Raw genomic sequence first — 18,130 nt, 5'->3', positions numbered from 1 at the left:
ACCTTGCTACTCACGGAGTGGCCGGCAGACCAGCAGCATCGGGCCACCCAAGAGCTTGTTAGACATGCAGAGCCTTGGGCCGCACCTCGGACCCACTGAACCCAAACCTGCACTTTAACTAAAGACTGCCAAATGTGTCACGTGCAGGTGAGCATTTAAGAAGCATCGCTCACAGAATCTTTCTAAAAGCTCATTATGTTAATGCAACGCCTAAAAAAAGTCAAATACAAAAAATAATGTGGGACACCTGGGTGGCTCAGTCGGTTAAACATCCGACTTCGGCTCAGGTCATGATCTCACGGTTCGTGGGTTCGAGCCCCGCATCGGGCTCTGTGCTGACAGCTAGCTCAGAGCCTGGAGCCTGCTTTGGATTCTTTGTCTCCCTCTCTCTTTGACCCTCCCCTGCTCATGCCGTCTCTCTCTCTCTCAGAATAAATTAAAAAAAAAAAAAAGAAAAAATGTAACAGACTGCAACATACCTTTACCACCCAGATGTGATAATTACGGCAAGCGTACATTCTGTACCGGACACTGTTTCAGTTATGTCACCAATACTACCTCACTTAATTTCACGACTGCCTTGTGAGAGAGCCACTACTATAGCCTCCACCCCTGTGTTAGAGACCAGGACAGAAAGATTAGGCCTTTTACTCAACGTCACACGACTCCTAAGAAACAGCACCACTATCTGAATGCAGGGGGCCCGGCTATGGGGCTAAACTATTCTTGTTCTGGACGCTTAATACTCTGCCACCTCTTCCCCTTCCCCCTGAATCATGTTTATCAAGTCTCCCTTGAAAATGGCCTCCGGTCCCTCCCTTCGTGTCTTCCCGACGGCCAGCCACCATCCTGGGTCCCCAAGGCAGCACCTGACTCTCTGGCGCACCAGCCCAGTTTGATGCAGTGCCCACGTGAATCTGCCTGCAAACCGTGCGCCCACCACCTTCCCCCGCCCAAACTTCCTTGGTGCCTTTGCTCTGCCTGGTGTCCGGCCTGGTCAACCTGGACTCCAGTCTCTGGCAACCTGGTCCCGCCTCCAGCCTCCAACAGGAAACAGAACAGAACACACATCACCCCCCGCCCCCAGCCTCCATCACTGCATACTTCCGGTTTGCTTCCATACTTCCTGCTGCCTGGATTTGCCTCCTTCCTAGCCTGGTCTCCTTGTCCTACCAAACCCAACTCAAATCCTGCCCTTCGGCTACGGGTAGTTCAAAGTATGAACTCCCATCCCTGAACACTGATAGCATCTTAATTCTCCTTTTAGCTCTTTTTTTCTTCTTCTTCAATGGCCAGGTACTACATGAGGCATTTACTTTTTCTTGGGCTACTATCTACATAAAAATTACCATTTTAACCATTTTAAGTGTACAGTTTAGGGGCATTAAACACATTTGCAATGTTGTACAACCATAACCACTTTCCATTTCTAGAACTTTTGTATCATCCCAAACTGAAACTCTGTGCCCATTAAACACTTGTTCTCTCTTCCTCTCTTGCCCTCAGCCCCTGGTAATCTCTAGTCTACTTTCTGTGTCTATGACTCTGACTAGTCTTGGTGCCTCATCTAATGGGATCATAAAAGTTTCATCCTTCTCTGGCTGCCTTGCATAACTTAGCCCAATTTTTCAAGGTCCATCTATGTTGCAGCATGTATCAGAAGTTCATTCCCTCTTAAGGCTGACTAACACTTATATGGGTAGACCACATTTTGTTTATCCATTCATCTGTTGATGCACATGTCTGATCATTGGGATTAATGCTACAGAGAACACTGGTATATTGATCAATTCCCTGCTTTCAATTATTTAGGGCGTGAAGCATTAAAAAGATATTCTTGAGACGCCTGGGTGGCTCAGTCAGTTGAGCGTCTGGCTCTCGGTTTCGGCTCAGGTCATGATCTCATGGTTCGTGGGATTGAGCCCCACATGGGGCTGTGCACTGATAGCACAGAATCTGCTTGGGATTCTCTCTCTTTCTCCCTTTGTCCTCCCCGACTCACACACTCTCTCTCAAAATAAATGGATAAACATTTTAATAATTCTTTTTTTAATTATTGTTTTAGAGGGAGAGAGCATGCAAGTGGGGGAGGGGGCAGGTGGAGAGAGAAAATCCTAAGCAGCCTCCACTTTTAGTGCAGGCATGGCATTTTTTAAAAAAATAAATAATTTTTATTTATTCAATGTTTGTTTATTTAATTTTGAGAGAGAGAGCGAAAGTGGAAGGGCCACTGAGGAGGAAAAGAGGGAATTCCAAGCAGGCTCCAAGCTGTCAGCACAGACCCTGATGTGGGGCCCAAACTCAGGAACCAGGAGATCATGACCTGACCTGAAAATAAGAGTCAGATATTCAACCAAACAAGCCACCCAGGTGCCCCAAGTGGATAAACACTTAAAAATAAATAAAAGTATGTTCTCAGAAAAATTATTTTCAAAGCAAATCTGTTGTAGGGATTGTTGGTTCTACTTCAAAGATGAAGAAAATTAAGGTTCACAGAAGTTAAGTCACTTGTCCAAGGCCACGTGTCTGGGACTTTTATATTGTTTTCCTGAGAATTCTAATTTTACCAATAAATGCTGGTTCTAGACCAGATGCAAATCGAATTTAACAAAGATTCCATAACTCATGGTGCTATGCGTGATCTCTGTTAATTCGGAGGGTAATGACCATGGCCAGTAACAGGTGGGAAAATGACATCCTGTGTCCAGCAAAGGTGAACTGGAAACATCTTCCCTTCCAGCAAGAATCTGGAAGCCTTTTGATAAGCCAATTAGGTACTGAACACACCTTTGTCGTGAGAACTGAACCTGAAGCACCTCGGGGAAACCTCTGTGGTCTTTTATTTGTCATTTGTCCTAGTCTGAAGGAGTTTTTGATTTAGGGTTGAGAACTGGAAATAGTTTGACAGTTTCCTCTCAGAAGCAAAGCTATACTCCGATCCCGTGCCCCTGGTTTTGAGCCGGCTAAGGTACAGTAAGATCTCAATATGACGGGGCCTGATGTGTACATGGCAGACGAAGGGAAAACCTTCCCAGTGTCACCAGGACTGAGGGATTTCCTGGGATGCAGGCTTTCAGAACTAAAACCAAGAAAGTCCCAGGCAAACCAGGATAAGTCGGCCACCTTAACCTAAAGATCATCGTGCAAGAAAAAAAATTTGCTCTTGTATTTGTCCTTTCCTTTATTATTCCCACTTGTTCGGACCTATGACCACCTCCCACCCCCACCTAGCCCTCCTGTGTCATTCTCTGTCTACACAACCCCCATTGGCACACTGTGCCCTTATTGAAAGTCTTCAATCTTCCACTCTAATTGCTCACAGCAAGGGCCACACTCCTATGCCTGTAAGGACCAGACAGTTTATGCTCACGAGGGACACAGCCCCAGTGTAAAGTAATCAGAACTGATGGGGACTGAAGCCAGTTCATACTTCAAACTACCCGTAGTCAAGGAGCAGGATTTGAGATGGGGTTTGGGCTTAGAGAAAGTGCAGAAATGGAAACCATATAAATAAGTCTCAATATTTAAAAGTTGGAAATCAAGCTCTAAATTATTAAATAAACTATATTATCCCCTCCTGAGCTGGCAATCTACTTCATACTGACTCAGGAGAAGACCAAGTTCAAACTGTACTTCTGCATTCCTAGGAGTCCCCGGCTGAGACCTGGTGGTACAGAGCAAGGTCCTCCGGCCTATTACCCACATTCCTTCCCTTCTTGTATCCAGCTCTCCCGCATCTCCAGGGAACTTGCATCCGATGGTGGACACTCCAGCCTGCACCTCAGAGCTCCATCAGCGTGTCCCCTACCCCCATCACAGTCTGCTTCCCCTTGGTACGTCCTTCAGTGTGTTCCCCTCTTAGAAAGACCGGCCTAGGGAAGAAACCCATATAATCCCCGGAAGCGAACTTGGGCCATTCAGACACAGTTCTGGGTCCTGGCATCTGAAACGCAGTTGGAGCAAGAAAGGAGTGAAGGCTCTGAGAGGTCAAAGCCCCTCGGACCAAGGACTCCTCATCCTAAGGGAAAGGGTGTGATCAAGGCCCTACTAAAGCCCCGGGAGAGGTGCTCCTCTTGCTTGAAGGGGATAAGGTATCATCTAAAGTACGATACTGATGAGGCGCATAGGAAAGCACGTATCTCATCTAAAGGAAGCAGCTGAATTCAACACCAGTTAGTTTCTGCTTCCTGGAAATGTGGGTCCAAGTGTGACTAACTATTTTGCTTTTTTCAAGAGAAGATAAAATTGAGGAATGTTTTATAAATCCAAATTAAAACGAAACCAAACAAAATTCCCCATGTGAGTCAATATAGTAAAGGCCAGAGTACATTCACCAGCCTGTCCTTGAACTTTCAGTTTGTATCCTTTTCCTTAAGGAACACCCTGTATCTCCACATCCTGGCCTCAAGCCACTTCTTGTACACAGCCCAAGTTTCCCAGTTCAGGCCATTTGACCAATGAGCTCCTTCTGTCTGGAATGCCCTCCCCCAAGGTCTCATCCTTGGTTACTGACAACCGCGCTCTTGCTTCAAGAGCAAGTGCAAACCCACCTCCTTCAAGATGCCTGCTCTCATGACTCCTGGAATTCTGGACCCCGGGTCAGGAGACCAGAGTATTAATCCTGGCTCTGCAACTTTACACAAGTCACAAGTGCTCTGAACCTCTTAGGTAAAGTGGGGTGATATTTCCATTGACCTTAAAGAGCTACTTCTTGTGAACATTAAATAAGATAATATTTCTTAGTACATCTAGTACAGGTCAGGGCATTTGATCATTACTTAGTAAATGCTAGTAGAATTGGAAAGTGAATTTGAGTTTCTGACTTATGTCTGTGCTCTGCTGTTAAACTTTCCTGGAACCTAATGATAGAATTCAGTCTCTCCTCTGGCCTAACAAGAGAAGAGCCATGGCTGTCAGCACAACACCAATCCCTTCTTTTCTGACAAGGAGGAAGAAACTATAACCAAAATTCCTTTTTGGGGGGGAAGGAAGGGACAAGGACTCTTGCTCCACTGTTCCCACTGAGTCTTGGGAGCCAAAAGGTGACATGAAATCTTCATTACGGTTTTTGGCCTGTGGTCTGTAAGTTGGTGTCTCTGGGTGAAGTCAACTAACTTAGAGGGAAAAGATGCTATATCTGACCCATTTCTGGAACTAGAAAATGAGTCTTTCATCATAGGAACACAGAGGGCCCACATAAAGTCTCAGCCACAAATGAGGGGACCAGGAAGACAGAGGATAGAGGCTGGTAACGATGGAGCTGAAGCAGGTGTAGGGAGTGTGTGTGAGATGAAGTCACTTGAGCTTGGCCAAGCCTGATGATGACGACTTCACAAAGTGTAGAAAGAAAAGGGACTGTTTTAGATGTGTATAAGGCAGCATAGGGTGAACGTGGCCCCTGAGGGGTGGGGCTGGGCTCCTTAATTGAAAAGGAAACTTCATATTAGGAACCAATGGGAACTCAAGTGTGGAGACAAGGGGAGATGGAGGAGAAGGTGTTACATTTTAGCAAATTCTGACTGTCAGAGAGAAGAGTGATCTCAGTTCTGGAAGGATCGAATAAAGCAGCGATTCTCTGTTATTAGGAAGTTGGGCAGTGCCATGGTGATGACTTGATGGACGCTTCTGCACTTGAAGTGAAGGATTTGGTACCCTGCATGGCCTCGGGAAATGACCTGAGAATTCCCACTTCTCCTCCCAACATTCAGCAAGGGGAGTTTTCTCCTGAGAGATGAAAGGACCTGAAACCAAACTATCCTCAGCTGAACTTCAGCCAACTAACCCCATTCAACTGGGAATTTCTGTGCCTAGCTTTTTATCTACTGCATCTAAATCTCTTTGCATCAATACAAACACACTTATGCTTCGTTAACTCTCTGTGACACACCACGGAGCATACAGACTAAGTAGCCCACAGACACAGAGCTATGAAGGAGCAGAACCGAATTTTTGATTTCAGATCCAGTTACATTGGACACTAAGCTACAGGGCACATGAGATGGAGCTTGTATGTTACCAGAGCATCCATTGTGTAGAGGAGAGAAGCACTGTCATTATGTGGCCCAAATATTTAAGGTTCTTTGGAGAAACATTTAGAATAAATGAGTAGTGGTGTGTGCCTGCTGCATTCACCTCCCTTGAGCCTCTAGGCAGGTATTCACCCACTCTCCAAGACTCTGGGGTTCAAGAAAGAGTGGGGCATGAAGAGATTAGACTTTAGCTCCTAAAAGGCCAGTTGGTTTGTATTTTATTTGTTTACTTATTTGTTTGTTTATTTATTTATTTTTGATAGAGAGTGAGACAGAGCACAAGCCAGGGAGGAGCAGAGAGAGAGAGAGAGAGAGAGAGAGAGAGGGAGACACAGAATTGAAGCAGCCTCCAGATTCATGCAGGGCTCCAACTCAGACTGCGAGATCATGACCTGAGCCAAAATCAGATGCTTAATTGACTGAGCCACCCAGGCACCCCGGTTTATATTTTATAAATATATTTTTTATTTTTTTACATTTTTAAAATTTATTTCTGAGAGAGAGAGAGAGAAATGGATGAGCATGAGCAGCTATGAGCAGGGGAGGGTCAGAGAGAGAGGGAGATACAGAATCTGAAACAGGCTCCAGGCTCTGAGCTAGCTGACAGCACAGAGCCTGACGCGGGGCTCGAACCCACGAACTGTGAGATCATGACCTGAGCCGAAGTCGGATGCTTAACCAACTGAGCCACCCAGGTGCCCCCCACCCCTGGTTTATATTTTAAAAAAGGAATCCAGACTCTTACTTTCAACCGTAAAGGACCATGTGTTTTGGTGAATCAGGTGTTGCCCCCACTAAATTCTATACACAGGAAAATGGGAACCAGTTTTCCACTGGGCTTGGAAAGACCCTGAGTTGGTAAGACCCTGAAGGAAGGTGGTGATAAGGGATTTGCCCAGGGGCTCCTCAGAATCAGGCTAGAGCCACAGCAGATTACCTATGTGTTGGCTCTGAAAGGCTAGAGATTTCTGGAGCTTTTAGGATCCCACCCCTGCCCCCCACCGCTGCCTTAGCTTAATGTATTTTTCTTTTCTTTTTTCTTTTCCCTCCCTCTCTCCCTCTCTCTCTTCCTCCCTTCCATCTTTCCTTCCTCCCTTGCTTCTTAATTATAGAGAAAGACTCTTGATATTAACATCCACCTAGAATGTCACATAGAACTACCTTAAGAGTGATCTAGTAAAATTAGTCATTCTATAGATGAGAAGGTTGGGGCCAAGAGAGTATTTAAAAGGACGTCTAAGTCACACAATTAATGGCAGATCTAGGACAAAGTCCTGACCATGGGCCCCTTCACACTCAAAGATGCTGATTCTATAATTTGATGTTTTCTTTGTTTTCAAAACAGACACAAGAACTTAGAATTCAGTGGTTTGTTTAATAGAGAAGTATTATGTCCCACATTTTACAAATTGAATTGTTAAAATAAAGGGGAGATAGAGAAATACACATTGAGAAATCTACGCTAGATTGAGTCCTCTAGTTTCGTCTTATTTTTCTCTTGACCTGATTTCCCTCTATATTCTTTTCTGCTGTGTCTTTTTCTGTAAACTGCCTCAAACACTTTCCTTTTGTAAGAGGAGAGGTAGGAGAAAGGCAAAACAGAAAGAAAAGTCTTTAGATCATTCCTAATAGAAACTCTACAAAGTATTATTCTCATTTTACAGAAGAGGAAACTGAGGTTTGGTGAATTGAGATCAATTGCCCAAGATTACCCAGCTGGCCAATGACAGACCCAGGATTTGATTTTAGTGCTGACTCCAAAGCCTCCCTTTGTTCTTGGTTTTGTAAGTTGAAACAAGGATTCCAGTCTGGACCTCTCCTCTGGACCACTCTTGCCCACGCTGGGCTCCCCTATGCTGTTGTTTCCAACCCGGTGGCCCATTGGCATCACTTGCAGCCATTTAATGAATGCCCCAGGCCTCACCCACACCAATTAAATCAGGATCTCTAGGGTGGGGCCCTAGTATAATTCTATTTTTAAGGAAATGTCCCAGATTCTAATGTGTAGCAAACAGGAAAGGAGAACCAGAGAGCTACATACAGCATGGCGTGGGAAAACTCATCAGCTCTTTGAGAAGTCCAACTCACCCTACAGGTGGGACTGCATCTCACATGGACAATACGCTCATGCAATAGAAAAGAACAGAAGTTGGAGGAAAGAAGGGAAGAGAGAAGAGAGAAGCAAAGGAAGAGAAGAGAAAAGAAGTCGAGATGCTGTGAGTGGTTCTTCTTCCATTAAGGTCTGCTTAATCTCTAGTGCTGAGAGTTTTACAGCTTGCATGGACTATATCTCTGACTCTTCAAGAATTAACCAAGAAGTCTCCTGAGCAGGTGTCGGCTTGCTAGAGCTTAGAAGGCTTGCTGAAGCTGAAGGCTTGCTGCACAGACAAGCCAGCCCATTAGCTCCCTTTCTATCTGGAAATGTGCATCTGATCATGTAGCTTTGCTCAAGGAAAGCAGAAGGAGCCCAATCAGATCTGGCCTCCATCAGTGAAAAACTGCTTATGCCAGGGACATCTCCGGCTGGAACAGATGTTACTTTTGTTTAAATGATGGAGAGTTTTATGGAGACTTAAAGTTGGTTGTGGATGTATTCAATCCATTCTTTATGGAAGGCGCAGCATGACTGACACCTGGTGTGAAAGAAAGAGTTTGAAGTCCCCCTGACTTGGGTTTGTATACCAGCTCTGTGTCTCTGCTCTTCCTTCCTGTTGCTTTGGCAAGTCACTTTGTAATTCTCATCCTAATCTTCAGAGTGAGGAACTGGGAGTTTTAAGGGAATCCAATGTGGGAAGACAGTGTTTCCAAAAGGTTAGGGATAAATGAACATGGTACTAAATAACACTGAACCACATACAAAGAGAGTGATTACCATTTTGATTCTCTGTCTTTCTACCTGGTTATAAGAAGAGCTAGAGATATATTTTTGTGAGTTCTCCAACTTGGCTATTCCCTCCTTCGACAATGAGAGAGCTGGTCTCAGGTAACCGTACAATTAGGACAATATGCAGCTGGGAATTAAAAATGTTTATTTGCTCGGTTATTTCGAGTTACCTTTTTTAAAGTTTATTTATTTGCTTGTGTGTTGATTTATTTAAGTAATTTCTAAACCCAATGTAGGGCTCGAACTCATGACCCCACGATCAATAGTCCCATGTTCTTCTGATTGAGCAGCCAGGTGCCCTTTGACTTCTTATGGCATGTAGGTAAGGCTACAAAACTTTTTTTAAATGTTTGTTTATTTTTGAGAGAGAGAGACAAAGTGCAGGTGGTGGAGGGGCAGAGAGAGAGGGAGACACAGAATCCAAAGCAGGCTGTAGGCTCTGAGCTGTCAGTGCAGAGCCTGATGCAGGGTTTGAACTCACAAACTGTGAGATCATGACCTGAGCTGAAGTCAGAAGCTTAACCAACTGAGCCACCCAGGTACCCCCAAAATTACTTTTTAAGTAAATTTAAGTCAAAGAAGTGGTTAAAAAACCAAATAATGGTCCACAGGTGATATACATACAGGATAAAAATAATTAAAGTGGTGCCCAAAAGTCAAAGTTTAGGAAAAACCAAGTTAAGTTATATGACAGAATCTCACATGGAGTCACTGAGTATAGTTAGGGTTTGGTTGGAATTCAGGGACAGAAGAAATGACGGAACCCATTTGTGAACTCTGGTTTGAAACCACTCTTTACAAATGGAATTTGAGGCTGCATACACTAGTAGTGTGGCCAGGATGAGTCACATGGACCCCAGAGTTTATTGTGCCTCCACATTGCCCTTGGGCTGACCTAAGAACCCTGACCTGAAAAGTATCGGTCCACTACTCACATCTTTAATTCTCAGTGACTTGGAAGTGGAACGAAAGTGGAGAAAATACAATTAGCATCTTAAATTTCATTTTTCTCTGGTTAGGACTTATGAGAAAACCCTAGATCACACCAGTGCTTGATGACAAGCCGTGGGAGACAGAGTCCTTTGAATTGTCAAACTTCTTGCTGATTGCTTTTCTTAATAAGATAAGGGAGTAAATGTTAGAGAACATTTCTATTCTGTGACAATGTAGCTTAAGCAGCACAATGAAAGACCAAGATTTAGGAGAGGAGACACGACCACATTTAAATTTAAGTACACAGAGGATTTGCTTCGTATTTTCCTTAAAAACGAGCTACAAAGCCCCCAGAACTATGCAACTATCAACTACAAAGTTTTTGTTGATCTTTCCAGGAATGACACTTTCTACCAAAAAGTATGTGATACCACAAAGTTCTTAAGACATTTCATTTTCATTTAACCTAAGGTAGACAGGGTAGAATATATATTATATATACCTTATATACATATATAGTACACATATATACTATATGCATACTTTACATATACCATACATTGTAGGAACCCACCATGTGTAGGTGGGTTTTCCCCATCAAAAAGCAAAAGCACCAGATTCTGAGATTGGTTTTCTGCCAAATGCCTGTTCAAAATTTTAAATGATTCTATCAGGTCCAAATCCAAACAAACTACAAAGCCTCATGCTCCCAAAAAAGTTCAGGAGACTTAATCTCTAGCTCTGGCTGAGCTATTATCTTGCTATGGATGTCTCATCTCCACCTGGGACTCACATGACCCAACCATAAAATGGGTGGATTATGGTAGATCAGAGGGAACACACTCAGCTGTCTGCAGGGGCCAGGCAGGTGACATAAACAAAGGAAGCTGGCCTGGAGTAAGATAATAGGAAGTGGTGGTGGTGATGGTGAGGGAAAGTGTGGCTCTTCCAAAGGAGGCAGCTGCTGCCAGTCCAGGCAATGGTTAGCTAGGAAAACAATTGAAAGATAGCACAGGCCTCTTATCCCTGGTGCTTCTTACACCTTTAATTTATTCCATTAAAATTTTTTTAATTTTTAATGTTTTATTTATTTCTGAGAGAGAGAGAGAGAGAGTGAGCAGGGGAGGGTCAGAGAGAGGGGGACACAGAATCTGAAACAGGCTCCAGGCTCTGAGCTAGCTGTCAGCCCGGAGCCCGACTCAGGGCTTGAACACACGAACTGCAGGATCATGACCTGAGCCAAAGTTGGACGCTTAACTGACTGAGCCACCCAGGCACCCTGTCCCTTAAAACTTTTTAAAGTTTATTTAGAGAGAGAGAGAGTCCACACACACAGGGGAGGGTAGAGAGAGTGGAGGAGAGAGAATCCCAAGCAGGCTCTGCACTGTCAGCACTGAGCGGAATGCAGGGCTCGATCTCAAACTATGAGATCATGAACTGTGAGATCAAGACCTGAGCTGAAATCAAGGCTTAACTGACTGAGCCACCCTGGTGCCCCTAATTAATTCCCTCTTAACATGCTTTTTCTCCCTGATCTCCCTGGCACCCCTTACCCACAACCTTCTCAGAGTCTCCTAGACTTAAGCCCTCTGGACCAAGTTTCTCAGGGATGCCCATGTCACCCTCAACTCCTCTAGGCATTGGTCTTCAGTCCTAACCTGGGAGCTGGAGCCTGAGTATTCTGGGACATCTTGCCTCAGTTGTGTGATTCCTACAGGCTTGATTTTGCTCTACATAGTTGGACACAACTTTGTGCTCTCCCAGAGAGCAAAGCTGTTCAGCCCCAAGACATAGGGCTCTGTGCTTGAAGCTCTTTGCACACCCACACAGGTTAGATCCTGGTGCCTTCTAGGGCTCCCAGAATGAGCCATCACGAGTCCATGGCCTGACACCCTTCTCCAGGGGAGACTTGTGAGTCTGAGCCAAATGGCTGATGTATACTTGTTTCCTGTATAAGCAAGAGTAGAAGATCATCTAATGTACAGTGGAAACTTGTACAGAATAAGCAATAGCTTTGAGACACTAAAAAAAAAAAAAAACCAAGACAGAGCCTCTAAAATATCTAGAGAAGCTGGAAATTCATATTTTTTTACATGAGAATTCTCTTATTATTTTTGGCAATGAATTAAAAACTATTTGAAAGTACTATGCAGGCAAAATTTACAATGTAGGCTAGATTCAGCCTGTGGATAGCCGTCTTGCGATTCTGTACTTGATGATCTCTTTGAGATCTAGTAGCCTGAACTCTCAAAGGAGCATTTAATACCTTCTATGTGTTGTCCATAAAGTGGAGGATTTGACAGTGTCTGGGAAAAGCATGAAGGGGGCTGCTGGGAGGCAGCGGTGCTGCAGAAGGGTGACACAGCTAGGTCAAAAGGCAGTCCCTTCTTGCCAGCACTGTTCCTCTTAGCTGTTATGCCATGGGTGATTTAATAATAATAATAGCTATACTATCGTCAACAACAACAACAACAAAATCATCCCACCTTTTTCAGAGATGGACATGCCACTCCTAGAGTTTACAGAGTTATTTGGGCAATTTTGTTAATCCTTTAACTAAATGGGGAAGGAAAAACTATCAAGCAGTAATGAACAGATAAGAGAACAGCAATAGCGGGTGATTTTACCCTCTGCTTCTCTTTAGGGACGGAAGTCTGAAGAGACACCTCCCAACCTCCAGAGGGCGCTAATATCACAGAGCGTTTGCCTAAGTACATAAAGGCACAAAATAAGAACTGGTGCCATTTTGTGGGTTGGTTTTTGTTTTGTGTGTATGGGGTTTTTTTTGTTTGTTTGATTTTTGTTTTGATAGATGGCTCCATTATCCAGATCTGTGTCCGGCCTCAGCTGCATCCTCAGCCGTTTTCATGACACACAGTCTTCTGTGTGGAAGGAAGTTACAGCTGGGCTTAAAGCCTCTCCCCCCCACCGCCTCCCTATCCCTGCTTGTAGCTCTGCCACATTGGGCAAGGTGCTTACTATCTTAGTAACTCAGTTTCCTCATGTATAAAGGAGAACAGCAGCCATGTCTCCCTCACAGGGTCGATGTTAGATTATAGGAAATTCTACACACCCTAGGGAAATGCCTAGTTCTCCGGTGGTGGTACTGAACTGCATTCCCTTTCAAAGTTCTTATTTTTGTATCTGAATTTGTCCTACTATACATGGAGCTCATCTGGTCATCTTTTGCCCTCTAGGACGGAAAATGATCCCTGGAAGAGAATTACTCATTTTGAACTCCGTGGAACTGTTGACATTCAACACTGTTGCTCTTCCAAATGGCAATCTCATGTGGTTCAATGTGATACAAAAGCACTCACAAACCCAAAGGAAAAAGCCCCTTGCATTTTTCCATTTCCCAGGAAAAAGGGAAAAGCAGCTTCCATTGTTATGCTGGTTCTGAAACACACCTGAACAGCCTATAATCTTTATATTTGGGAAAGATGAGCCCTTTGGTAGAGGGACAGATGTAAACATCTGTAAACATCACATGTAAACTACCATTTGTTATCCACTTCCCGTTCACAAAGGGCTTTGCATAAATATAATTTCCTTTAACTCCACAACAATAATGGCAGTGGGTATAAACACACAGCTATTCACATGCTCCCAATGTATCACTGTTAGTATGCCTGAGGTCACAGGATGTGTAATATGCCACTGGGCTTCCGACCCTCATGTCCACACTCTGAAGAGTACTTCAATCAACAGAGAGAATGATGTAAGGAAAGCCCTGCCACTCACTGTGAAGGACTGATCAGACAAAATGTAGTTTCATAGACATTTGGATCAAATGCTTAGATGCCTGGGGGCCACCCAGGCGCCTGTTTTGCCAGCAGTTCTGACAAGGACAAGACGTCCTTGCACTTCCTCATCTAGCGGTTGAAACTCTTGTGAGTTTCAGGTTGGTGGTTTGAACTGTCCACGAGGCACCATTTATGCTGTCATCATTCAAGTTAACTTCCATATATAAAAACCAAAATCCACTATGGAACCCAAACAGATGAGAACGCCCCACCAATTTCTTTTACTCTGTATCCTCAAAGAAAACAAATTTCTCTGACAGTTCAACAGATGGCATCATATCTGCCCTTTGTTCGTTCTTTGATACAATAGATTTTAAACTTTTTGTTGAGTACCTACTATGTGCCAGGCCCCATGTGAGGCCAGGGATTAGCAAACTACAGGCCGGAGGGCCAAATCCAGCCTCCTGTCTGCTTTTACAAGTAAGGTTTATTGGAACACAGTCACACTCATTCATGTATGTGTAGTGCATGGGTGATTTCTGGCAAAGCTGCAGAGTTGTGACAGAAATCACCCGGTCCACAGAGCCAAAATATTTACTATCTGGCCATTTATAGAAAAAAGTTTGTTGAGCCTACTCTAGATAAAGAGGATACAGTGGTAAAGAGCAATAGCAAAGTCCCCATGGGTCTTCAGATGTTCCCGGTTCTAGGACTACAGTGGATGATTGCTTACTGCCTAAGGGGTTGATCAGGTCACGGGATCACAGTCAATGGCACTGCTAGGGGCTTGCAAGGAATGAGAAAAAGGACGACAGGTGTGGACAGATGTGCAAGGGCAGGTGAGAGAGAGAAGTGTTGAGAAAGTGGATTAGTTAGTGTGGAAACCAGCTGGAACAGGCAGGCCACAGGGATTCCCCCTGAGGGACACCCAAACCCATGGATGGGCCAGGGCCACATGTATCAGAATCACCTGGAGATGTGATTAAAAATGCAGGTTAGCAGGCCCCACCCAGGAACCTAGATCTGAGTTCCAGAGGTGTGTCTGAGCTTCCACATTCTTAGCAGGCACCCCCACGTGATTCTGAAGCACACTCAAGTTTGAAAGGCACTGGATTAGCGTTTAGTTTTCGTGAGCGGTCGAAGGCGCTCCCAACGCGGTCTGGCCTGAAATCCACTCGTGGCAGGTGAGAAGGTGAAAGAATCGGGGCACAGACACACAGAGGTAGATGCAGTGAAAAGGCAGTTTATTGTCTATTAATACTGTACAGAGAAACAGAGAAAAGCTACAAGTACAGCATTGGCTGTCGCTGGCAGTGTTATTTCTGAAGTCAGTTTTTGTTTCATTTTTCATCTGAAGGAAATAGAACAGTCAAAGTACACTTCAGGTTACAAAGTACAGNCCCCCCCCCCCCAAACCAACCACAAAAATGGAAATATATACAGAGATGTCACTCACTCCGAGTGAGCTGCTAAAGCTGAAAATCCCATCAACAACCTACATTCACTGAAAAGCTGCATCAGACACAACATTTTCTGGAACCCTGCTATGATGTTTAAGTCTACTAAGTCAGGAGCTTGAGAGGAAGAAAGAATGTTCCAGAACCCTGCAAGGAGTAGAACGCCTTCTGCTTGCACACAGAACAGCTCAGATCAGGCACTGCCTCGTGGCCTCGCCATATGTAAACACTGGCTGTAAAACCAAGGCACAGGATGCCTCCCCGCCACCTCATCTCAGTGCTGTGAGGCTCCTGTGGTGGTAAGACATGGGGGCTACCGGCTCTCCCTTAGCACCTCTGGGCAGCTGTATAGCTATTTCATTGGTGGAGTTGTCTCCATGTCGCTGATGTTCATTGCTGGGTTTCAATTGGGCCTGTTGGAGGGATTCTAGGCATAAAGGAATTGATTTGCATGGGAACCAGAAGCGTTATTTTTCATCAGTTGGAAAGAGTGTTTATGACCTTGCCTTGTTGGAAAAGGATTTGGTGTTTTAGGGTCATAGAAAAAAGGGCCCATCTGCGGCAGGGATGCTGCCTGGGAAGGGAGTCTAAGAGGGGTGGCGAGAAGACTCTGAGACTTAAGCTGCTCTGTCTCTCAGAAAGACGAACAGGTGCGGATGAAGATCTTTATAAAACTGAGTTTGATTATAATGGGAACTTGGGAGCTTGGCAGAAATCTTTTGGTGGGGGGTAGGAATCCAACAACTCTGAAAATTCACACTCTCATTAATGGATGGGGGAAGACCATTCTTTTCTGTCTCTATTTAACTATGAAAATACGGTGTGGCCCCACTGATATTTACAAGGCCATTAACAACTCCTAATTTTATACTGTTGGTTTATAAATTTTATACATTTACGTACAAACCGTAGATGGCCAGAGGCTTCTGACTATCCATATCATTCAAATGTACCACAATGAGTGGTCCCTTGATCTCAAATGTAGTAATTAGTCCTTAAATATGTGGAACAGTCGGACTTCGATCATTGCTGCCGTTAGCTTACATTTGAAATGGCTATCCCCTTCCAAAAGATCATTATATGTTATTTAAAGGCATAGCCCAGGGAGATATCAAGCCATATAAGATGGTTTATCTAATGACAGGTATAGAAAGCTTGATCTTACAACCTAGGTCTGTTCAGAAACACTGGATTTCATGCAGTGGGGACCCAAGGGCAGGTCACGGGACCTCTGATCACGATCCCCAAGGTCTGGGCTCATGCTACAGAACTCACCAGAAAGGTACCTTCATGGAATGGAGAAATAACTCAATCAAGGGTGTTTTCAAACTCAAGCTTCATAACGCATATCGATTTCATTATAAAAATAGCTTTCCTTAAAAAAATACACAAATGTAAAATATTCCATTTCTATAGCCACTCCTTACTCCCACCCAAAGGGTACTCATCTTAGACATAGATGAATTGACACGCCACTCACTTATGGCTCAATCACACCAATTGAGTCCATCACTCTTGCCTTTTCAAGCTATGCCACTTGTGCTTAAAAATATGCTCCCAGACCCAGAGAGGGGGCCCACCAGTTCACTCCCTCACTGTGGGAAGGACTGAGGAAGGTCATGTGTTCCATGTGGCCTGCCCAGGAATGTCAGAGTGTGATAATCAGACTCAGGTGAGAACACAGGAACACGCTTGGCTGATAGATGGGCATAGACAATGTCCAAGCTATGTCCACTTGATTCCCCCTGCGCCTGATCTGCAAGGTTCTGCCTCCAGGCTCCTGTAATCAAATTCACAGCTCTGAAGAGGGCTGGCTAGGGGCGGGGTAGAGAATGTTGTGTTAATACAGCTTTGGAATACAACCTGCATTTTTTTATTCTTTAAAGGACAAAAAAGAAGAACATGAACAGCAATGCTAAGGCAAACTTTCAAATGGCACATCAGAACTCTGTTTTTGTCATTTGTTTTGTTCACAAGGCAGATACATTCTGTAAACATACATACTATACAGTACATTAACCATAGGAAAATAAAAAGAAAGCCACCCTGTAATTCTTTTCTTTCTGTATTTGTTCTTTTACTCCAGAAGGACTGCCTGAAGTCTGGGGAGAATTTGATGGTTCATGAAATATCCGTTTCTTTTGATTAAAATGCAGTGACTTGCAAAAAAGAGCCCCAGTTGACTAGGAAGAGGCATTATGGGGAGAAGATGACCACTCACACCTCAACTTGTAGAAACTTAGAAAAGAGTCACAAAATATAAAAAAGTCATTAATTTTCAGGAACCATTTTGGTTTCCTGCTTAGTAAAAGAGAGCATTGAAAAACTGGTTTTTTTGTTTTTTGTTTTTTTACAAAAGTTAAGGCTGTCCAGATCTTTGATGCAGAACGTTTAAGGTCCCCCAAATGACATCTTCTATTTGCAAGCAGGAGTCATGCTATGGCTCTGATGGAGTGCAGAGGAGAAGCAGAGGCCTCGTTAAGTCATATAAAAATTAAGAGGGGTAGTGGAGGCTGGTCTAAGGATCTCCAGGGAAATGGCCCTTTGACACTTTCAGGATGTAATCTTTAATCTTTTTCTACATTCAAATAATAAGGTTTTTGGTTTTTGTTAAAATGGGAATTTTATCACGGAGTTTGCTGAAGCTATAAAAATACAGACACATAACTGCATTGCGCTCCTCACAATGAGACTGACTTCTCTTTTCCCCCAGAAAATGTAGGCAAGTTTTCCTGGTAAGACCAGAAGAAGGCTATACAATGAGTCAGTTGGCAGCAAGGATCGAAGATCTCATCTGGCTCATCTCCAGGAGCTGGTTTGTGACATACACTATCCCTGTGTTTACCTGCCAGGTTGTACTATCCAATAGGACAAAGGATATCCTAGGGTTCTATCCTAATTAGTGGAATTCTATATACCTTGACACGTAGTAAATTGAGGAGCTTCTAAAAGGTTGCAGATTCACAGAGTGTCAAAACTTACTTGTGGTTTGAATAACTGGATGTGCATATTGCAAAAATAGCACTTAAAACTGCTTGCCTTGGAATGGGTTTTGTTGTAAACAAATCACATTTTGGGAGA

The sequence above is a fragment of the Crocuta crocuta genome, unplaced genomic scaffold (assembly GCF_008692635.1).
Source record: "Crocuta crocuta isolate KB4526 unplaced genomic scaffold, BGI_CrCroc_1.0 scaffold95, whole genome shotgun sequence".
In the NCBI taxonomy this organism is placed as follows: domain Eukaryota; kingdom Metazoa; phylum Chordata; class Mammalia; order Carnivora; family Hyaenidae; genus Crocuta; species Crocuta crocuta.
This window is presented reverse-complemented; position numbering follows the sequence as displayed.